We start from the raw sequence: 25,136 nt of genomic DNA on the forward strand, positions 1-25,136 counted from the left end.
GCAAGGGGTAAACAAAGAATACTTTACAGTGTACTGTGTTTCCAGGATTTCTTTTTGATATTGTGTTTTATATTTTTGCATCCCTTCGTTACAAGAGAGGGGTCCTGATCCAGACCGCAGGAGAGGGTTCTTGGATCTCATGCAAGAAAGAATTCAGGGTGAGTCCATAGAGTAAAGGGAAAGTAAGTTTATTAAGAAAGTAAAGGAAGAAAAGAATGGCTACTCCATAGACAGAGCAGTGCTGAGGGCTGCTGATTGCCCATTTTTATGGTTATTTCTTGATAATAGGCTATACAAGGGTTGGATTTTTTTATGCCTCCCCTTTTTAGACCATAACTTCCTGATATTGCCATGTGACTTGTAAACTCTCATGGCACTGGTGGGAGTGTAGCAGTGAGCATGACTGGAGGTCACTCTCATGGCCATCTTGGTTTTGATGGGTTTTAGTCAGCTTCTTTACTGCAACCTGTTTTATCGGTAAGGTCTTTATGACCTCTATCTTGTGCTGACCTCGTGTCTCATCCTATGACTTAGAATGCCTTAACTGTCTGGAATTGCAGCCCAGTAAGTCTCAGCCTTATTTTACCCAGTTGCTATTTAAGATGGAGTTGCTCTGGTTCACATACCTCTGACACCTTAATGTCTACAAAATGCCCATCTGTGTATAGTATCCACCACAGTAGGCTTTGTGTTACACAATTTTGCCATATTCTACATTTACCTACCTCTACAACAAGGTAAGTGTTTGGAGCCCATCTAAGATAGGCTAAGTTAGGCTATGATGTTTGTTAGGATAGATGTACTCAATGCATTTTCAACATGGAATATTTTCAAACTACAACGAATTTATTGGGAGGTAACCCTATTGTTAGGGTTGAAGAGCTTGTATAAATATAAAGACATAGAAAGGTTAAAAGTAAAAAAAAGATAGGTAAAAGATATACTGTACTGATATCAACCAGATGAACCTATACCTATATTCATATCAGAAACTTGTACCTATATTCATGTCAGATAAGGCATAAGACAAGATATTTTATTTGAGGTGCTGATTAAAAGATAATTCAAGAGGAAAATAGAACAATTATTTTTTCCCCAAAAACAAAACTTCAAAACATATAAAGCTAATAGCAATAGAATTATTTTTTAAGTAGACCAATTCTCAGTCATGGTGTTTGAAGATTTTAACACTCTTTTTTTTTTTTTTTCTAAATAACTCATGGGCAATGAAGAAATCATGATGGAAATTAGAAAGTATCTTGAACTGAATGCTAATGAGCTAATAAAACATGAAAACTTGTAGGATGCAGCTAAAGAGGTGCTCAGAGAAGATTTTTGAGTTCTAAATTTACTTGTTGGAAATGAAGAAAGTTTAAAAATCTAAATTTCTATACCAACAAACTAGAAAAAGACTTGTGTATTATATCCAAAGAAAATAGATACGAGTAGAAGCTTTAAAAATAGTTATTTGAAAACATTGATAGAATTAACAATTTAGAAGATGGCTGGAAAACCCCACAAATTTGTAATATTAAGACAGAAAAGAGGGACAAAAATACATCTTCTAGAGACATTAGGAATAATATAGGGATATTATGAATAATTTTATGTCAAAGCTTTAAAAAATTAGATAGAACACATTATTCCTAAGAAAATGCATCAAAAGTGACAGAAGAAGAAATGTGAAAAAGCAGAATAGTCTCATATTGAGTCTGTAATTAGAAACCTTCATACAAAGAAAACTCCAGGTCAGGTTGTTTCACTGATCAAATTTTACAAATATTAAAAAAAGAAGCCATACCAAATTTAAACAAACATATCCAGAGAATAGAAAAAAAACCTACTGATATGATTTAGATCTGTGTCTTCATCCAAATCTCATGTAGAATTGTAATCCCCACATGTCAGGGGAGGGACCTGTTGGGAGGTGATTGGATCATGGGGGCAGATTTCCTGCAAGCTATTCTCATGATAGTGAGTGAGTTTTCACGAGATCTCATGGTTTAAAAGTGTAGCACTTCCCCTTGGTCTCCCTCTCTCTCCTTCTCCACCATGGTAAGATGCGCTTATTTCTCCTTCACTTTCCACCATGATTGTAAGTTTCCTCAGGCCTCCTAGCCATGCTTCCTGTTAAGCCTGCAGAAGTGTGAGTCAAGTAAACCTCTTTTCTTCATAAATTACTCAGTCTGAGGTACTTCTTTATGACAGTATGAAAACAGACTAATACAATTACCAAACATTTATATTAGGTCAGCATAGCCTCGATATTAAAACCTAATGATGCAAAAAAGAAAGAGAGAATGAGAGAAGGAAGGAAGGAAGGAAGGAAGGAAGGAAGGAAGGAAGGAAGGTAGGTGAGGGTATAGGCCAATATCCCTCATGACCATAGATGCAAAAATCTTAAACAAAAACATAGTAAATAGAATAAATCAATGTGCTATATATATTTTAGAATTTATTTGAAGAATGCAAAGTCAATTTGCTTTTAGAAATCAAACAAACAAGCAACATTATTGACTACATTAATGGTAAGGATGTCTACTATCATTATTTCAATTCAACATTGCACTAGATATTCTAGTGAGTCAGTAGGGCAGAAAAATACACACAAAAATTAAAGATTATAAAGAAAGAAGTAAATTATCTTCTATAAAGATGACATGTTTTGTGTGTCATCTTCTATAAAGATGACATGTTTGGAAAATTCCAAAAGGATCCTTATTCTACTTAAAGACTGAATTTATTATATCCCTGGATATAATGTCAATATGTAAAAATCTGTTTTATTGCTATATATTAACAATCAACAATTTGAAATCGAAAGTAAATGATAGCACTTAAAATAGCACTAACAAATCCGTCAAATAACCAGAAATAAATTCTCCCAAAAAAGATACAAGGCGTCTACACTTTTTAATTTTTACTACAAAACATTGCTGAGAGACGTTAAAGACCTAAATAGAGAGGTTTACCATCTTTACGGATTGGAAGACTCAGTGTTTTGAAGATGTTATTTCTGCCCAGTTTGATGTAAAGATTCAATGATATCCAAATCAAAGCCCTAGGAAGCTTTTAAATTTTAGTAATTGGCAAGATATTCTAAATTTTATCTGGAAATGCAAAGTACTGAGAATAGCCATGACAGAAGAAAAACAAAGTTGGAGGAGTTACACCAGCAAGTTTATGAATTACTACAAAGCTGTAGTAATTAAGATATAGTATGAGCCAGGAGTGGTGGCTCATTCCTATAATCCCAACACTCTGGGAGATTGAGGTGGGAGGACTACTTGAACCCAGGAATTTGAGACCAGCCTGGGCAACATTGTGAGACCTCGTCTCTACAAAAAAATACAAAAAATTAATTGAATGTGGTAGCACATGCCTGTTGTCCCAGCTAACTCAGGAGGCTGAGGTGGGAGGATTGTTTGAGCCCAGGAGTTTGAGGTTGCAGTGACCCATGACCATGCCACTGCATTCCAGTCTGGGTGATAGAGTGAGACTCTGTCTAAACAAACAAAAAAAAAAACAAAAAAAAACCACGCATGGTATGGCCCAAGGGTACATAAATACATCAATGGAAGGGGGCCCAGAAACATACCACTTTTTATATGGCTACCTGATTAATTTTACACAGCTACAATTCTGTAAGGGGAAGAATGGTCTTTTCCAATAAGCAGTGATAGGCCCATTGGATATCTGTCCAGGAGAAAAAAATGAAATCTGACCTCTACTCATAACATACACCAAAACAAATTAGAGGTGGATTTATAGACTTATATATAAATGATTAAATAATGAATCTTCTGGAAGAAAACATAAGAGAGTATCTTCTTTTTAGAAAATCACTTTATTGAAATATGATTGACAGGTTGAAAGCTATACGTGTTTAATGTATACAACTTGACAAGTTTGGAGGTAAGTATACACTCCTGAAACCATTACTACCATAAAGTTCATAAATATATTCATCAATCTGTTAATTCATGAAGTTCCTGCCCACTCCCTTTATTATTATTTTATGTGTGTGTGTGTGTGTGTGTGTGTTGTGTGTTATGAACATTTAACATAAGCTCTACTCTCTCAGTAAGTTTTAAGTACAAAATACAGTATTGTTAGTTACAAGCACTATACTGCATAGTAGATCTCTAGAACTTATTTATCCTGTATAACATTGCATCCTTTAGCCATAACCTCCCATTTCTCATTCCCCACTCTCCTGGTAACCAGCATTCCCTCTCTACTTCTAAAAGTTTGACTATTTTAGATTCCACATATAAATGAATAAAAGAGATCATACAGAATTTGCCTTTCTGTGTCTGGCTTATTTCACTTAGCATATTGTTCCCCATGTCCAACCATGTTGCTAAAAATGACAAGATTTCCTTCTTTGCAAAGGTTAAATAGTGTGCCATGCATATGTACATCACACTTTCTTTATCCATTTGCATGTTAGTGGACATCTAAGTTGTTTCCAAATCTTTGCTATTATGAATAACGCTGCAGTGAACACGGTGGTGCAGCTATGACTTCAAGATATTGATTTCAATTCTTTTGGATAAACATCTAGAAGTGGGATTGCTGGATCACATGGTGGTTCCACTTTCAATTTTTTTAGGAACCTTTACTGTATTCCTTAATGACTGTAACAATTTCCATTCCCACCAACAGTGTACCAAGGTTCCTCTTCCCCATATTCTCCCAAACACTTGTTATATTTTGCTTTTCTAATACTAAGGACCCTAACAAGTATGAGGTTATATCTCATTGTGATTTTGATTTATGTATCCCTAATAATTCGTGATGTTGAGCACTTTTTCAGTTACCTGTGGGCCATTTGTATGTCTTCTCTTGAGAAATGTCTATTCCACTCTTTGCCCATTTTAAAAATTGGATGATGATGATTAGTATTATTGCTATTGACTGGCTGGAGTTCCCTGTATACTTTGGATTTTTTTTGTTGCATTTTTTTAAAATTAATTAATTATTTTTTTTGAGACGGAGCCTCACGCTGTCACCCAGGCTAGAGTAGTGCAGTGGCGCCATCTTGGTTCACTGTAACCTCCACCTCCCGTGTTCAAGCAATTCTCCTGGCTCAGCCTCCCCGAGTAGCTGGGATTACAGGCACACACCACCACGCCCGGCTAATTTTTGTATTTTTAGTAGAGACTGGGTTTCATCATGTTTGCCAGGCTGGTCTCAACTCCTGACCTCAGGTGATCTGCCCGCCTGGGCCTCCCAAAATGCTGGGATTACAGGTGTGAGCCACCCACCCAGCCTATACTTCAGATATTAACCCCTTATTAGATATGAGGTTTGCAAACATTTTCTCCCTTTCTATAGGCTTCCGTTTAACTTTATTGCTTGTTCCCTTTGGTATGCAGAAGCTTTTTAGCTTCATTTGATCTGCTTTTGGAATTAGTTAACATATTAATTATTAGGATTGAAATATTATTACTTTTTACAGATCATGTTTATGCCTTTTAATTTCATTAATCAGATAATATTTTTCAGGTATTACCTTAGAAGTGAGGGTGTGTTTATCTTGTTACATTTGGTAGAATTTAATTCCTTTGTGTAAGCAGAGTTTCTTTTTTTAAATAGTAGTATAAACATATTATGTATTTATTTTAAGCAGTCTTTCTTGGTTTTATTAGTACTATAAGCATATGTATTTATTTTAAAGTCTTTTTTAACCAGACCACTCATATAATTTTGTTGAAAAAATATATTTTACAGTACTCTTGGAAATCATTAGAGCTGTTGGATGTTGGAATGCTTGTTTGAGAAAGGAAGCTTTATGTTTAACCCTGTTGGGGCTCAGAAACATACCCCAAAATATGGCACTTTGACGTGATGCACTGAAGAAGCCTCAAGGTCTCTCGGACCTTTCTCCTTCTCCTGCCTCTCATTTCTTCAACTCTGTCAAAGCAAAGGATGAAGTTGTTCTGTGAAGTTCCCTTATCTGCCAGAAGTTTGGACCCATTCAAGAAACCAGCAATGACCTCTGCTCCCTTTCTTAAGTTTTCATGAACTGAACTCACATGGCGGAAAGAAAGACTGAAGTCTGTCAACACACCTGGACAGACTTTTCTCTCAAACCATTATGTCTGCTCTGTGGGCCCAACAGACTTTTTTTCTAGGCCATTGTATGTTCTTCAAGCCCATTGAATTCCCCTAAAAATCATTTACTGCTCCTCCTAAATCATCCACACTTCCCTATCTCCCTGTTCTCTAAGAAGAAGGGTATAGAGCCATCTGTACCTCACTGCACTTCGTGATTTCCCTCTCTTTGCACCTAGATACATGTGTATGCCTTTTCTCTTATGAATCTGCATTTGTCAGTTCATTTTCAGTGAACCTTCAGAGGACAAAGGGAAAGTTTTCCCTTGGTCCCTACAGTAGGTTGTATGTTTCTAGAAATTTATCAATTTCTTCTAGGTTATTCAATTTGTTGTCATATAATTGTTCATGGTAGTCTTTTATGATCCTTTGCATTTTGTGACTTCAGGTGTAATATCTCCTTTTTCATTTACACTTTTATTTATTTGAGTCTTTTCTATCTCTTTAAGTTAGTTTAGCTAAGAGAGTCAATTTCTTGTATCTTTTCCAAAAAACAGCTGTTAATTTCATTGATCTTTTCTATTGTTTTTCTAGTCCCCATTTTATTTATTTATGCTCTGATCTTTATTATTTCCTTCCTCCTGCTAACTTTGGGCTTAGTTTATTGTTCTTTTTCTACTTCCTTGTAAAGTTAAGTTTTTTATTTGCCATATTTCTTTTCTCTTAATGGAGGCATTTATTGCTATAAACTTCCCTCTTAGAACTGTTTTTACTGTCTCCCATAAATCTTGGTATGCTGTATTTCCATTTTTGTTTACCTCAAGGTATTTTTGTATTTCCCTTTTGATTTTTTCTTTGACTAATTAATTAGTTGTTCAAGAGTGTGTTGTTTCATTTCCACATATTTGTGAATTTTTCAATCTTCACTCTGTTACTGATTTCTAGTTTCATACCATTGTGGTTGGAAAGGATACCTGATATATCTTCAATCTTCTTCAATTTGTTAAGACTGGTTTTGTGGCCTAACATATGTTCTATTTTGGAATATATTCTGTGTGCTCTTTAGAAGAATGTGTACTCTGTTGTTGTTGGATAGAATGTTCTATATATGTCTTTCAGATCCATTTGGTCTAATGTATTGTTCAAGTCCACTGTTGCCTTATTGATTTTCTTTTTGAATAATCTAGTCATTGTTGAAAGTGTGGTATTAAAGTGCCCTGCTAGTACTGTGTTACTGTCTATTTCTCTCTTCAGTTCTCTTAGTGTTTGTCTTATATATTTAGATGCTCTGAAGTTGGGTACATATATTTTTACAACCATTGTATCCTCTTGATGAACTGACCCTTTGATCATTATATGATGACTTTATCTCTTTTACAGTTTTCGACTTAAAGTCTAGTTTGTCTGATATATGCATAGCCACCTCTGCTCTCTTTTGGTTACAATTTGCATAGAATGTATTTTTCTATTCCTGTGCTTTCAGCCTATGTGTATTCTAAAAGCTAAAGTGAATCCTTTGTAGTCAATATATTGTGAATTTTGTTTCTTAAATCTCTTCAGTCTTTCTATGTTTTATGATTGGATAATTTAATCTATTTATATTTAAAGTAATTATCGATAGGTAAGGCCTTATCATTGCCATTTTGTTGATTGTTTTCTGCTTGTTTTGTAGTTTGTTTGTTCCATTGTTTCTCTCTAGTTCTCCTTTATGATTTAATTTTTTGTTTTTTTTTTCTGTTTGTTTGTTTTGCTTTTTTGAGACAGAATCCTGCTTTGTCACCAGGCTGGAGTGCAGTGGTGTAATCTCAGCTCACTGCAATGTCCGCCTCTCAGGTTCAAGCGATTCTCCTGCCTCAGCCTCCCAAGTAGCTAGGATTATAGGCTGTTGGAAATGCTTATTCCCTGGTGCTGTAAAGAAATAGCACTTGAACATAAATTTAATTTCCTCAGCAAGGCCATTTTTACTTTCTGCAGAAAGAGTATACATGTCAGTGGTTTTGCCATGAAGAATACACCAAAGGAGACACGATCATTTGTTACCTACTTCCACCCTACTGCTGTGTCCAGTTTCCATTGGCTGGAATGGGACCTCACATTCTGTATTTGTCCCGACTGGCTAGCAACTTAGAACTTTTTAAAAGAGGCAAAGGCAGAGGAGAACAAAGGAAGGAGCAAGTAACTTGTGGAATGCTGAGAAAGGTAAAAACACCTTCAAATAATGAAGAGGAACAGGCTATGAACTAATGCTTGCTTGAACCAGTATAAGCATGCCAGGGCAAATATTTAGGTTAAATTGTGGAGAGCTAAGAACATAAAGTACATTGATTTCTTTATTACGGCTAGCAGATATTTAAGAATGTTAGCACAGGTCTTTGAATAAATTTTGCTTCTAAGAGAAGTTACTATTTATTCCTAATTAGATGGGGAGGAAAGTCTCTTTGAAGAGGAACCTCTACTTTACTTTTTGCACGGGTGCCCACCACCGTGCCCAGCTAATTTTTGTATTTTTAGTAGAGATGGGGTTTCATCATCTTGGCCAGGCTGATCTCAAACTTCCTGACCTCATGATCCACCCACCTTGGCCTCCCAAAGTGCTAGGATTAGAGGTGTGAGCCACCATGCCTGGCCTGATTACTATTTTTTTGTATAGTGGTATGCTTAGATTCCTTTCTCTTTCTCTTTTGTTTTTCTACTAGAGATTTTTGCTTTCTGATTACCATGAGTCTTAAATAACAATCTTATAACAGTTTGTTTTAAGCTGATAACCACTTAACTTTGATCACATGCAAAAACTACTGTTTTCATTCCCCCTTACATTTTATGTCATTGATGTCATAATTGACATCTTTTTTATATTGCACATCTATTACAAGTTATTGTAGTTACATTTATTGTAATATATACTCATAGAGCTGTGTCTCCTTTGTAGCACTTACCTCATATGCAATTTTATATTCTCTTATGTCATATTTGATTAGACTATGAGTTTCATGTTTCATGAAAGCACAGAATGTGACATTTTTGTTAACTATTAAATTTCCAGCACCAAGCATAGTACTTACTACAGAGTAGTTGCTTAATACATAATTATTGAATCAGCAAATCAATAGTAATTGCATTTGTGTGTAATTGGTTGTTTAATGTCCATTTTATCTCCATAAGGGCAGGAAAATCTGGCTTTTTCAACAATGCATCTTTGGGGCATAATGCTAAGTAAATGATCCTCAATATAAACTTGCTGAATAAATGAATGGATTAATGGATGAATGAATAAAAGTAAATTGTGACTACTTAGGAACTATGAAAAAGATAAAAAGAGAGTTCAGGCTTAAGGTGAGATGCAGTTTTGGCATTTAACAACTAAAGGCCAGAGCACTCCCCTGGCAGTGACCCACTCTCAGCTTTCACCTATACTTCAACAGGGCATCCGGTGCTTCAGTCCAAAGCAGTCAGTCAGTCCATCATTTAGGGATTCCAAGGAGACCAAGGAAAAGATATATCTGAGAATGGCAGTGATATAGTTTGGCTGTGTCCCCACCCAAATCTCATCCTGAATTGTAATAATCCCTACATGTCAAGGGTGAGGCCAGGTGGAGATCATTGAATCATGGGGTTGTTTCCCCCATGCTTTTCTCGTGATAGTGAGTGAGTTCTCACAAGATCTGATAGTCTTATAAGGGGCTCTTCCCCCTTTGCTCAGCACCTCTCCTTCCTGCCAGCTTGTGAAGAAGGTGCCTTGCTTTCCCTTCACCTTCTGCTGTGATTGTAAGTTTTGTGAGGCCTCCCCAGCCATGCTGAACTGTGAGTCAATTAAACCTCTTTTTTTTTTTTTTTTTTTTTAAATAAATTGCCCAGTCGGAAGATATAACCTTGAAGGGAAGGTGACATTTCTGTGGACAGTCAGGGCTCCTTAACAAGCAACTCACCACCACACCCCATCTAGTGATTCTTCCTCCAAGTATTTGTATTTTAATACGGTAAGAGCTGACATAACAGGGCATGGTGGCTCACACCTGTAATCCAAGCACTTTGGGAGGCCAAGACAGGAGGATTGCTTGAGCCCAGTGGTTCAAGGCTAGCCTGGACAACATGGTGAAACTGTGTCTCTACAAAAAATACGAACATTAAACAGGCATGGTGGCACATGCCTGTGGTCCCAACTAGTAGGGAGGCTGAGGTGGGAGGATCATTTGAGCCCGGGAGGTCGAAGCTGCAGTGAGCCAAGGTCACACTACTGCACTCCAACCTGAGAACCAGAGTGAGATACTATCTGTCTTTAAAAAAAAGTGACATACATTATGAATAGAAGCACATATTTTTCAGATGCAAGGTTTTTGCTGTTGTGTTGTTAACCACAAGAGAAACAAATTGAGGTGGGAGTGATACAAAACTGACATATAAGAAGCTCCAGGATTTTTTTTAACAGTTACAGTCCTCTTGGGGTCTGTACTTCCATTTAAATGAGTTTATCAGAATAGTTTTAGTCTCCTGATGGGTTGTAACTCGTTATTGGTCAGCTTTTGTAGAAAAGGTGTAGGAACTTGAAGGAATAACATAGATGATGTTTCCCAAACCGAGGGAAAGACCCATGGTACAGGTGCTCGATGATTATGGAATGACTGTGTGTGAAATGACACTAGACTACTCAGTGTGCAGCTAGTCATTTCAGTTATCTTTCAATCCTTTTAATTAATCAAGGAGAAATTTGCACTTGGTTTCTAGAGGGTCCCAGCATTGCTGTAATCCTGGCATCCCCTTTAAACAGAGAGAGGTGTATTAGTCAGTTCCCTCACTACTCTAAAGAAATACTTGAGACTGGGTAATTTATAAAGAAAAGGGTTTTAATTGGCTCATGGTTCTGCAAGCTGTACAGGAAGCATAGCAGCTTCCGCTTCTGGAGAGGCCCCAGGAAACTTAAAATCATGGTGGAAAGTGAAGGGGGAGCGAGTAGTTCACATGGCGGGATCAGGAGGAAGACAGAAATGGGGGAGGTGCTACACAACCTTAAACAACCAGATCTCATGAGAACTCACACACTTGCATAAGAACAGCACCAAGGGGATGTTGCTAAACTAATCATGAAAGACCACCCTCATGATCCAGTCACCTCCCACCAGGCCTCGCCTTCAACACTGGGAATTACAATTTGACATGAGATTTGGGGGGGGTGGGGGACAAAGATCCAAACCGTGAGAAGAGGTGAGTCTTAGGTTTGGGGTCAATTACTGTATTATTAGTATTCGTTCATTTTTTATATCTATTATTCATGTTACCAGGTATTAGTAGCCAGTGGTACTAATTTTCCTCTTAGTCATTAAACCAGAGTAGGATACCTGCTTTGTGCTAGGCTCAGTTCAATGTACTGGGGATTCAGTGCTTAACAAAGCACAGTTCTTCCTTTCGTGGAGTGTATGTAAAGTGATAAAACATTTTCTCTCAAATTACATTTAAGTTTTTAAAAGTGAGCTGTTAATTAAAGCAAAATAATTAAGCAAATGCTATTACAACAGGTGGTTCACAAATATGACAAAACAATAAAAATGGCATTTATATGATTAAAATTGAAGAGCTATAGGAAAGTTGTAGAATCAACATTAATTTCTTTCCTTTCTTCTTTAGATAAAAGGACATTTATTCTGTGTCCCCTGATTTTCCTGATACCAAAGACAGCCAGAAGAAAGATATATTTGCTATTCTGAAAGCACTCACAAATAGAGGGGAAAAGGTCAACATTTGCCATCCGGCATGAACACCCCGGAGGCCACTCATTTCTGCTGGTGAATGTCCCATGGCAGTTTCCTGGTGGTGGAGACCACAGAGTGGGTGTGGGCAGATGTGGGGGAGAGGGGAGCAGAGCAGGATGCTCTAGGCATGGGAAATGGCATGGGGAAGTCACACTAAAGCACACCATCCGGAGCCATGAATGCCATCCTAAGGACAGTGAATCTTTTCCTGAAGGTATCAGGACACCACTGTGGGATTATACACAGAGGAATAGCATGACCAGATGTGCTCTTAAGAATATGACTCTGGCTGCTTCTCTTTGAAATTTTCATTTTTAGAAGACTAAATTGATCAAAGCGTGCTGAAATTGCTGGGAACAAAAACAAGAACAAAATCTCTTTTCCCCACCCTCTCACTACTCTCCAATAAAGTTAAGCTTTCTACCTTCCTTTATTTCCCACTTTTAAATATGTTAAATATTTCCCACTTTTAAAGAGTGTGCCTAGAAAGATTTTACAAAATTAATGAGAATACTGAAAAATCATAGTTGCTTGGGTGCAACTTGAGGTTACCTTAAAGCTATGTTCATCCTTTTTAAAAAGTTTTTAAAATTCAATGAAGTTTTTTGTTTGTTTGTTTGTTTTTTTAGAGACAAGGTATTTCTATGTCACCTTGGCTGGAGTGCAGTCGTGTGATCATAACTCAATGCAGCCTCAAACTCCTGGCTCAAATGATCCTCCCACCTCAGCCCTTGAGTAGCTGAGATTACAGGCACACACCACCACACCCGGCTATAATTTTTAAAATTTCTTTAGAGATGAGATCTCGCTATGGTGCCCAGACTGGTCTCAAAGTCCTTGCCTCAAACAATCCTCCCACCTCACCCTCCCAAAATGCTGGGATCACAGGCGTGAGCCACTGCACCCAGGCAATTTTTTTAAGAGAGAGATGAGGTATCTCTATATTACCCAGGCTATGTATAGCCCAGTAGCTATTCACAGGCGTGATTATCACACACTGCAGTGTCAAACTCCTGGGCCCAGTAGAGCCTCCCATAGGTGGGGCTGCAGGCAGACACCACTGCACCTGGCTCTCTTCACTCTTTGCAAAGACAACTCCTAATCTTGATCTCTTAGGACTGTTGGGACAATCCTCTGGGATGGCTGAGGCAGGCTTCACTATTCTCACTCATTCTCTAAATGGGGAAACAGAATGCCCCAAGGCGGTGCAGCTGGGACTCAACCTGATAGACTTTCATTGTGGTTGATCCCTACACCACAGGGCCAGGAAATATAAAGGAATGATTTCGCACCTGGTTTTCTGGGCTTTTCCGGGTCTTTGTTCACAGTAGGTCTTCCACACCATCACATGACAGGCATCTCACTGCCCTTTGGGCGCACCCTCTATTTGTCTCCCTTAATGACTGTACTGCATCCTTCCACTCTATGTCCACATTGAATACCACATTTTAAAAAGACTACTTTCATTTCACTTTTATACTCAAATGATTTTTGAAAGTGATTTTTTTTCCTAACCCTTTCCAGAAGGGTTCGGCAATCATGTCAAAACTTGCTTCTAATAGACCCACTTTGGTTGGGGAGTGCTTTTCTCTCAGCATCTTTATGTTTTATTACCTACCTGGCATTGTAGGGTAGATGCTCTTTGCTAAATTTTTTCATCTTTATTTCCACTCCTCTGAGAAGCAGATTTTACTCTACTAAATGCCTTGAGCAAAACTTAATTCATTCCACCGATTCACATCTGTAGAACAAGCACTGATGGGAAGGGCTGTTTGAAATGAAATCAGGACTGAAGCTTACACAGTTAAAAAAAAAAAAAAAGAAGAAGAAGAAAGAGAAAGGAAAAGAAATGGGCTGACATCCGCCTCTCAGTGTGACGGGATTAAGACGATTTTAATTATCTCACCTGGCTTTTGTTATTGCACTAATTCTTGCTTCCTCCGCCTAGCTAATATGATAGCGTAAGATCTGGTACTCTTATCTGGATTTTCCCACTTTAGGAAAGTTGAAGAGCCCCCAGGTTAAAGAGTAAAAATCACAGTTCAAAATGTTCAGAAATGTGTGATGGCAAGAGCAGAGAATTCAGTGACTATGCTTGGTCATGTGCAAATGCTGATAATGACTGGAGGCTCAGGGCTGAATATGTTATACTTTTATGAATAAAGTAAATGGGTTTCCAGTGCGATCTGGATGTGAAAAGAAGACGTGGTTATTGAAGGTACTGGTGAAATATCACGGAATGCAATCTCAGACATGTCCTCCAGTGGGGGCCAGCCGCGTAAACACGAGTGAGGTGTTTGAGGGCATGGCTGTTTTTTTCATTCCACTAAAATACATGCATGCACAAACACAAAAAATCACTCCTATTTCTTGGCCTTTATTCTAAGAAGATGGCTGCCATCAGTTTCACATTTGCTGTTTTTCTTCTCTCAAGAACTCTGTGTGACCTGACTGGGAGCAGGGAAAGGAGTGTTCAATAGGTCTTTTTTTTTTTCTTCAGTTGCTGAACACCTGAAAATTCTCCTGTGATAAAGACCCAGCCAGCATCCTTAGGCGTGGACCACATTAAGGGAAAGCTTGAAGGAAAAGAGAGTGAGTCATATATTGCAAAGCAGAGCCAATCCAGAGAACTAGAAATTATTATTCTGATCCCAGGAGGCAGAGGAGTAAAGTGAGACAAGGGGAATGGAGAAACTTGCGTCTGCCTCGGGTTTGGGCTTGGTGGAAAAAGAGAGGAGCGCTTCCGGCCATTAGGGATAAGTCTGCTCGGCAGGAACCATGCAGACTGCCTGGTGGGAGAAGGCCAGGGTGGACGGGCCTGCTGTCCTGCTCTAAGTCGCTTCTGCTGGATGAGAGCTTCTGAGCTGCCGCTTTTGTTCAGGATCAACAAGCAGAGTGAGAAAAGGTGACAAATGAAAGGTGGAAGGGGTATCAGCTTCCCATAGCAAACTAGGGAAGTGGTGATGGGCATTGCATCCCTGTCTCAGCCCCAGATATCCAAGGACAGCCTTCCGGATGTTTCTTCTTGAGACGACTTTGCTGAGAGGTAAGCCTCGTGATTTGTGGCTGAGACATGCCTCAAAAACCTGGGAATGCAGAGCTTCCTGGTGGACCAGCCAAATGACTGGGGGTGGAAAATAGGATCTCCTGCATCAGGCCATCACAGGACTCTCTGCACTGTCAGGGAGTACGCAGAGGGATACAGAGAATCTTCCCTCCCTTTGGAAACGTCAAAGGGAAATCCAAGAAATTACTTTCCATCTGATCCTTATAACCGCATGCCCCACTGACCAGAATAAGCATGGGACAAACACATTAGTGCCCACATAAAATGACTTTTGGAAAAGTCAGATATGATCCACTGAGCCGAATGATCATTACAAGCTGTAATCAGCGAAACCAAATTTCACAGTAAATGGGACATTGGGTATCTCGGAAGAAAAAAAAAAAAGAAATTCTACCCTGCAAAAATGCTGCCCCTGAATTGACTGAGACAGTTCTCCATCTCTTTCTGTGCAGCCTCCAGGAGAGTTTGATTTTGTTTTAGGAGGCATTGTTCATCTTTGCGGTCCTGCTAGTCAGGCTGAGCCAAATGAACTGATTTATGGAATCTTGGCAGTAGCCTTGGCTTCCAGCTAAAGTCAGGGATCTGCAGATTTGGCTGGCTGCAGAGAGGCAGTCTGAGTATATCTCTGTTATTAGAGTGAACACAGATAAACAATGTAAATCAATAAAATGCAAATAAAGGGCTGGGTGTGGTGGGTAACGCCTGTAATCCCAGCACTTTGGGAGGCTGAGGTGGGTGGATCACTTGAGGAAAGGAGTTTGAGACAAGCCTGGCCAACATGGCGAAACCTCATCCCTACTAAAAATACAAAATTTAGCCAGGCGAGGTGGTGCATGCCTGTAATCCCAGCTGCTCCGGAGTGCTGAGGCAGAATTGCTTGAACCTGGGTGGCAGAGGTTGCAGTGAGCCGAGATGGTGCCTCTTGCCTGGGCAACTGAGTGACTCTGTCTAAAAAAAAAAATAGTAAACAAAGGGAGTGGTCTTGATCCGGTTAACATTCCAGAGTCAATTTCCAGCAAATGCAAGTCTGCTAAATCCCAATGGTGAAGATCTTATGAATTCTATGGGCTCTGTCCAGAGGAAAGAAACAAATAGTTGCTAGTAACCTGTGGAAACAAGGAAGGGACTTTGTAAAATTACTCTGCAGTTTAACGACCCTCAATGTGCTTCTGAAAGACAGAGCAATATTTCACTCTGAATCTTTCATGAAATTACAAAAATGTTCAACCAGAGCAAAAGGAACCTCCCATTTTTCAATAGAATCCCCTTGACTATGATTTCTAAATGTTGACATCTAGGAAGGAAAACAGAGCACACGTAGTAAAAAGTCCAGTAGAGCAAGTTTGCCACATTCTGGGCATACAGGAGTTTGATGGATGTCCAACTCCTGCACTGGCTGAGTTGTAATGAGGCAGGAACCCTTGGTAGACTTATTGAGTAATAGCGTATCCCATCTCTGAGGGTGCCTCCCAGGACAGAAGCTCCCACCACTGTCCATAGTGACCATCAGCCCAACTGTGACAGCTCAAGTCATTAGAAAGTCCCTCCTTTTGTTAAGCTCTGATCAGCTAGCTCTGCCCCTAACCCCTTCTCAAAGCAGACATGAATTTTAAAATGTCTTTGCCCTGGAGCAAAAAGAACTCAGATATAAATTCTGGATTTGTCAAATTGAGATAAAAGGTTGATATGTATTCTCGACTGGCAATGGAAACAAATGTGCCCCATATATTCATGTTCATAAAAACATAGCTTCAGCCAACCTGAGCATTACGTCAAGTTGAGCCATATGAAATTGCCAATTTTGTCAGTCACACATGATTGACAATTGGCTACTTTACATGATCCAACCTCCAACATGACAGTTAAGAGCACAGACTTTGGAGTCAGCTCCGCCACTTACCAGCCACTATCCTGGGCAAGTTACTGACTATTCTATCTTCATTTCCTCACCTAATAGGATTTACCTCATAGTATTAATCTTATTCTCACAACATTTGTAAAAAGTGAATGAGTTAATACAAGTAATGCATTTAAAAGCGTTCTTGGCATATAGAAATAATTATTCATTCCTTTTTCATAGGACTTTACTGACCCCAATTAAATAGGTAACCCTAGAAGAATAGAACCTATTGGGGGTGGGATGAGTGACTGCAAGAGGGACATCTGCTGAGGGAATCATGCTCAAAAGGGGTTTCAAATGTAGTCTTTTGACTTATCTCCAAATGAAAGTAAATATACAGTAGATCTATGGGTTATTGATTCATAATGTTATTAATTATTAACACTTAAATTTATCACAATATTTAGAGACTTGTTTTGGCATATCTTCCTTATTTAATACACTTGAATCTCAAAAAAAATACAAGTGGTTCAAGGCTTCTCAATCTCTGAAAGGCAGTGGGAATGGAACTGCTAAAAGCCATTAACTTCTCTATATTTCTCCTATTGAAAATACAAAAGGAGAATGAATGGTAAAGGATAAAGCTAGCTGACTCCTCCCTTGTTAGAGACCTTGACTTCCACAAATAGGTTATTTCTACCTCCAGCTCAATGATCAGTTCAAGATTTTAGGCATCTGTGGTCATGCACACCATTGAGTAGTTTATAGCATTGCCCATGCCAAGAAACGCAACCATGAGCTAATTCCCAAAATGTTTGTCAAAAGCCTTATTGAGAAAATTTATATTTAGCAAAAAATAATTGGAGATCATACAGTATTCCATGTCCTCAGATGTTCTAAAATCTAACCATGGATTATGGCATCTTGGTAAAGAACTGTTGATTTATGTAGAATTGTAATGACTATCCCCAAATAGCTTCACTGAATTATGGACCTGCGTAATGGGTCAGTATGAGAGACAGTCCAGTGAAAGTCTTTGTTGGGTCTACTATGACAGTGCTGTTGTTGTTTCAATGATATCCACTTTATGCACAGAAGGAAATTCCTACTTCATCCTGGAATTGAGAACAGTCAATTTTGTAAATTATTAGACTTCTGTTTTCAAGATAGCACTTAGAAACCTGAGAAACAAATGCACAGTCCATTAAATAGAAGTCAATTTTAAATAAAATTAGTTAATAATCTTAAGATTATTACCACAGGTTCCATTTTATGTCTCCACCATTATTTTATTTTCTTTTACTTAAAAAAATTAGTCTATTGATGTATAATTTATATACAACAAAATTCACCACTTTGAAGTGTAAAATTCAATGAATTTTGACAAAGTGCATGAAGTTGGGTAACTACCACCTGTCAGAGCAGGAGCATTGCCATCTTGGACAAACACCACCATTTAAGTTTCACCTTGATCAAAAACCACCTAAATCCAAAGGGCATCAGCCTAATGGCTAAGATCAGCATGTCTATAAACCACAAATAGCATCCCCTACCAGAGACATGCCAGCCTTGAGATAACCTGCCTTCCAGCTGGAAAGATGCCAGCCCCAAGATAACCTTCCCTCCACCCAGAGACATTCCAACTCCGTCATAAACTTCCCCTGGACACAGAAACATTCCAAGCTTGTGATAAGCCCCCTCACCCTAAAACCAATATATACTGTTAGTCTGTAAGAGATAGAAATCGGCCAGAAGCCCCTCTCAGATTTATTCCCCAAAATAAACCTGTCTTTGACTGTTGAGCTGCTTTCTGTGTTCTTTCCTCTTTCTTTAACTCCTACACCACCAACCTCGTGATATACAGAACATTTCCATCATCCTCACAACATTTCCCAGTGCTCACATGTCAACAGTCTCCTTTCCCCAGCTCCAGGCCTGGGAACCACTGATCTGCTACTCTAGTTTTCTCCTTTCTAGAATTTCACATAAATAAAATCATATAGTCTTTTTTGTCTGAACTCTTTCAGTTAGAACAATTGTTGTGAGATTTATCTACGTTGTTGGGTATATTGGTAGTTAATTCCTTTTTATTGCTGAGAAATAATTCCATTGTGTGACTATGCAGATATGCCAAAATTTAGGTTGATTCTAATTTGGGGCTATTATGAATAAAGTTGCTATGAACATGAATTCACTAGTCTGTGTGAATGTATATTTTCCTTTATTTTGGGTAAATGCCTAGGTGTGAGATTGTTGGATTAAATGGTACCTGTATGTTTAACTTTAACTTTATATGAAATAGGCAAATTGTTTTCCAAAGTGGTTGCACCATTTTGCATTTACCAGCAATGCACAAGAATTCCAGTGGCTTCACATCCTTGGCAATACTTGGTATTGTTAGACTTTTTAATTTTAGATATTCCAGTGCATATGTAGTAGGATATTATTGTAGTTCTGCTTGGTATTTCCCAATGGCTATTAATATCAAACATATTTTCATGTTATTTGCCATTCAAATATTTTCTTTGGTGAAATATCAGTTCAAAATTTTAAAAAAATGAAATTGGGCTGTGGTCTTCATATTATTGATTTGTAAGAGTTCTTTATCTATTCTGCATATATTCTGGACATATGTTTTGCAAATATTTTCTCCCTGTCTGCGAATTTTCTTTTCATTGTCTTCACAGTGTATTTTCAAAAGCAAAAGTTTTAAATCTCTTTCTTTCTTTCTTTTTTCCTTTTCTTTTTCTTTTTCTTTTCTTTTTTTTTTTTTTTTTTTTTTGAGACAGGGTCTGGCCGTGTCACCCAGGTTGGAGTGCAGCAGTGCAATCTTGGCTTACTGCAAATTCTGCCTCCTGGGCTCAAGTGATCCTCCCACCTCAGCCTCCCAAGTAGCTGGGACTAAAGGCCAGCTAATTTTTAAAAATGTTTTTGTAAAGATGAGCTTTCACCATGTTGCCCAGGCTGCTCTTAAACTCTTGAGCTCAAGCAATCTGCCAGCCTCAGCCTCCCAAAGTTGGTATTACAGGCATGAGTCACTGTGTCCAGCTGCTTAAATTTCAATAAAGTTTATCAAATTTTTCCTTCATGATTTTTATGTTCTTAGAAATCTTTGCCTAACCCAAGGTAACAAAGATGACCTCATATCCTCTTGTGGAAATTTTATAGTTTCAATTTGTTATTTAGATCTATGATCCATTTTGAGTTAATTTTTATATGTAGTGTGAGGTAAGAACCAAAGTTCATTTTTTGCCCCTCAATATCCAATTGTTTCAGCATCTTTTTTTGAAAGGAATATCTCTCCCTATTCAGTAATCTTTGCACTGTTTTGAAAACCAACAGATCACACTTGTTCAAGCCATGGCCCATGGGCTGCATGCAGCCCAGGTTGGCTTTGAATGTAGCCCAATAAAAATTCATAAACATTGTATGATTTTTTGTGAATTTTTTTAGCTCATCAGTTATCATTAGAGTCAGTCTATTTTATGTGTGACCCAAGACAATTCTGCGACATTCTGCCAATGTGGCCCTGGGAAGCCAAAAGTTTGGACACCTCTGCAACAGATCATGTAGACAGGGGTCTATTTCTGGACTCTGTACTGTCAGACTGATTTCATTAATTTATGTGTACAGTTATGCACTGTATGACATTTTGGCCAATGACAGACTGCATACTGGATGGTGGTCCCATAATACTATATTTTTACTATACTTTCTTCTATGTTTAGGTATGTGTAGATAAACAAATACTTACCATTGTGTTCCAGTTGCCTAGAGTATCCAGTAGAGTAACATGATGAACAAGTTTGTAGTCTAGGAGCAATAAGCTAGATCATATATCCCAGATATATAAGAGGCTCTACTATCTAGGTTTGATAAGTGCACTCTATGATGTTCACACACACAACAACAACAAAATCACCTACGCTTTTCTGAATGTGTCCTCATCATTAAGCAACACATGACCCTATATGTGATTGCTGTAGTCTTAAAATTAGGTTGTCTAAGTTCTTCAGCTTTGTTCCCTTTCCAAATCGTTTTAGGTGTGCTAGGTCCTTCACTTTTCTGTTTACATTTCAGAATTAGCTTGTCAATTAAAAAAAAACCACATAGGACTTTGATTGAACTTACATTGACTTTCTATGGTAGCCATGAAATTGTGGCTTGCAGAGCTCCCACTATAAGGAGTGCAACCAGAGCCCCAGATGCTATGCTTTGAAATACATTGCTTTATTTTGTCTGGGGCCACACCTTACTTGGACAAGACTGCTCCCTTGTCAAGGACTGAGCGTGGTGGGGCTACCAAAGCAGATTCATTTCTGGGAGACATTAAGCTCCTCTTTTGGCAATGTAAACTCAAGGAATCCCTGCTGGCTTTGTTGAAGCTTCTTTAGACTGCATGACAGTCTAGGACAGTTCCACCCAACATTCTCTCCCTCTCACCTTCACTTAGATTCACACTTGCCTCCTAGCCTGACATCTTTTCCAGCCTTCTCCAGTTCTTGCTCTCATTTTCTTTTCACAAGCATCTTCCTTAATAAAATCCTTGCATATTACTCCTGTCAATATCAGCTTCTCAGAGGATCTGCGTTAACACAAGTGGTACCAAGAGTGGTTTGAAAGAACAGACAGCAAGGTGGAGTTGTAAAATTAACTCACCTACTTGGCAGATCAGAAGCACATATATGGTTCTGGGAACAAAGTGCAGTCCAACTGCTAATATTTCACTGGTAGAGGCCCTTGAAAATGTTCCTGTCAGGGCAAATGCTGCGATGGGTGTGATGATATCTGCATTTGGAAATACAAGGGAAACTTCTTACAAGTATAGCACAATTGGGTCAGGTACAGTGGCTCACACCTGTAATCCCAGCACTTTGGGAGCTCAAGGTGGGTGGATTATGAGGTCAGGAGATTGAGACCATCCTGGCCAACATGGTGAAGCCCCATCTCTACTAATACACAAAAAAATTAGCCAGTGTGGTGGTGTGCACCTGTAGTCTCAGCTACTCAGGAAGCTGAGGCAGGGGAATCGCTTGAGCCCAGGAGTCAGAGATTGCAGCCTGAGCTGAGATCACACCACTGCACTCTAGCCTGGCAACTGAGCAAGACTCTATCTCAAATATATATATGTGTGTGTGTGTGTATATATATATGTGTGTATATATATATGTGTGTGTGTATATATATATGTTTATAGCACAGTTGGCTGGCTAAGGCTAAGTGCATTGACTGCATGTTAGTGGGGAATGAGAGACTGAGAGCCATTAATACACACTTACTAGCTAAGTGTGGGAACCATAGAGCCTCCAGTGGTAATAGTGGTTGCATATAAAGAAGTCTTTACCGCCTATAACTGAAGGGCAGGCACAATCAAAAGGTAAGCTCAAGCCCTAATTATGAGGATCTCAGGGCACCAGAGACATTAAACACTCCTTTAGGCAGGAAATCTGGAGAGATATACTTAGTGATGTTGACTCTACAACATTCCCACCCCCATCCTCTGGGCGTGGATGGGTGGCCCATCTTTCCCTAGTAAGAGCTAGTACTTTGGCCATGCTGAAAGATGCTGCAGAATCTTCCTCACCAAAAGACACAGACACAGCCCTTGAGACCTGTCTCCATCTCCATTCCTGCTCTCAGACTGATAGAGTGAAATTCCAAGATAACACAGATATAGTCAGGGTGTGCCCTGTAAGGCAAGAAAGAGATCTACGCAGAAAGAAACAAGATGTGATGGGGCATGGTGGCTCATGCCTGTAATTGCAGCAATTTGGGAGGCTGAGGCAGGAGGATCCCTTGAGCTCAGGAGTTTGAGATAATCCTGGGCAACATAGGGAGACCTAGTCTCTACTAAAATACAAAAAAATTAACTGGGCAAGATGGTGCAGGTACTTGGGGGTTGAAGCAGGAGGATCATTTGAGCCTGGGAAGTGTAAGAGTTAAAGAAAGAGGAAAGAAACACAGAATGCAGCTTAAGAGTCAAAGACAGGTTTATTTTAGAGAAAAACCCGAGAGGAGCTTCCAGCCAATTTTGGTCAGGGGCGCTTTCTTTTACAGAGGAAGAGTATATATTGGTTTTAGGGTGAGGGGCTTATTACAAGCTTGGAATGTTTCTGTGTGGGAGGACGTTTATGGTGAGGTTGGAACGTCTCTGGGTGGAGGGGAGGTTATCTTGGGGCTGACATCTTTCCAGCAGGAAGGGAGTTATCTCAGGGCTGGCATCTTCCTGACTGGAGGTGGGTTACCTTAGGGCTAGTATGTTTCTGGTTGGGGAGGAGTTTGGAATGTTTCTGGTCGGAGATGTTATTTGTGATTTATGGTCATGCTGACCTTAGCAATTAGGCTGATGCCCTTTGGATTTAGGCGGTTATTGATTCAGGTGAATTTAAAAGTGACAGTGCTTGCCCAAGATGGTGATACTCCTGCTCTGTCAGGAATTAGAGGCTGCAGGAAGTCCTGATCATGCCACTGCACTCCAGCCTGGGCAACAGAGTGACACCCTGTTGAAAAAGAAAAAAGAAAGAAGACAACTATCTGGTATGTACTGGCAGTACCTTGGAAATACTCCTAGGGTTTGACTTGAGGGATTTTGGTCAAGGAGGCTAGAATGTTAAGCTGGATAACCAAGAATTCATTGATTTGGGGCATTTTCTCAGGATACAGTTTTTATCACCCTAGCAAAGCCCCAGGGGAGAGGACAAACTAATTTGACGGGAGTGGCTCCTAAAAGCCAGGAAAAGATGATGGGCAAGCCTCAGCAAAGGAGAGATGTCTAAGCTTCCCTCATAGATGGCAAGAGAAAGAATGAAGAGCCTAATAAGCATGAATGTGTTCCAATAAAACTTCATTTACAAAAACTCATGATGGGCTGGATCTGACTGTAGCTTGCTGAACACTGCCCTTGACAGCAGCCAACCAAGGTGCCACTTAATATCTCTAATTTAAAAAGACAAACAGGAGAATGCTTAGGACTCTAACAAAGTTAGAATGGAGGCGTCAAAGTCTGAAAACAGTTGCCCCAATAACAAGTTACCATTTGGTGGCTGATGCTCACACTGGAGCCAATTTTCAGACCTGGAGCCCTTTGACCTAAGAGGTAGCTGGGTCCTACAGGATCCTATTGAGAGGTGAAGCTGGCTGGGCTTCTGGGTCTGGTGGGGACTTGGAGAACTATTCTGTCTAGCTAAAAGATTGGAAATGCACCAATCAGCCCTCTGTGTCTAGCTAAAGGTTTGTAAATGCACCAATCAGCACTCTGTAAAAACGGACCAATCAGCACTCTGTGTCTAGCTAAAGGTTTGTAAATGCACCAATCAGCACTCTGTAAAAACGGACCAATCGGTTCTCTGTAAAATGGCCCCATCAGCAGTATGTAGGTGGGGCCAAAAATGGGAATAAAAGCAGGCCACCCAAGACAGCAGCAGCACCCCACTTGGGTCCCCTTCCATACTGTGGAAGCTTTATTCTTTCGCTCTTTGCAATAAATCTTGCTGCTGCTCACTCTTTGGGTCCACACTACCTTTATGAGCTGTAACACTCACCACGAAGGTCTGCAGCTTCACTCCTGAAGCCAGTGAGGCCACGAACCCACCAGGAGAAACAAACAACTCTGGACGTGTCACCTTTAAGAGCTGTAACACTCACTGCAACGGTCTACAGCTTCACTCCTGAAGTCAGCAAGACCACGAAGCCACCAGAAGGAATAAACTCTGGACACATCTGAACATCTGAAGGAACAAACTCTGGACACACTATATTTAAGAACTGTAACACTCACCGGAGGGGTCTGCAGCTTCATTCGTGAAGTCACCGAGACCAAGAACCCACCGGAAGGAACCAATTCCGGACACATTTCAGCAACAATCAAGGGACACTCAACTGTCACCAAATGGTGAGTACCATAGGACCCCTTTCACTTACTATTCTGTCCTATTTTCCTTAGAATTTGGGGGTTAAATACTGGGCACCTGTCGGCCAGTTAAAAACACCTAGCACAGCTGCCACACTAAAGACATGGGCGTCAGGCTTTCTGGGAAAGGGGTCTCTAACAACCCCCAACTCTTCAGAGTTGGGAGTGTTGGTTTGCCTGGAACCAGCTTCTGGTCTTCTGTACTTCTGGGCTGAGTCAAGGGTCGACAGAGAGGAAAGCCATTCTGCTCCGGGGTCCTGACAACAAGTAGGTTGACCCTGTGGCCATGAGCAGAACTCTCAAAGTCATGTTGTCCAAGGGAAACTCACCCATCTATCCTATCTATCCTGACCCTTGCCTCCTGGATCCTAATGCCTACCAGACAAACTTCCTCTCACCTCTCTTCTCTGAGGCTAGTCCTGCTTTGAAAAACCACTCCCTGTCTCTGGAGCTTTTCTAGTTTCTCCTATAAAAATGATTTCTAGTATAACCTCCAGGACTCTGTTACCTTCTTTA

The sequence above is a fragment of the Mandrillus leucophaeus genome, unplaced genomic scaffold, assembly GCF_000951045.1.
Source record: "Mandrillus leucophaeus isolate KB7577 unplaced genomic scaffold, Mleu.le_1.0 Scaffold429, whole genome shotgun sequence".
Classification (NCBI taxonomy): domain Eukaryota; kingdom Metazoa; phylum Chordata; class Mammalia; order Primates; family Cercopithecidae; genus Mandrillus; species Mandrillus leucophaeus.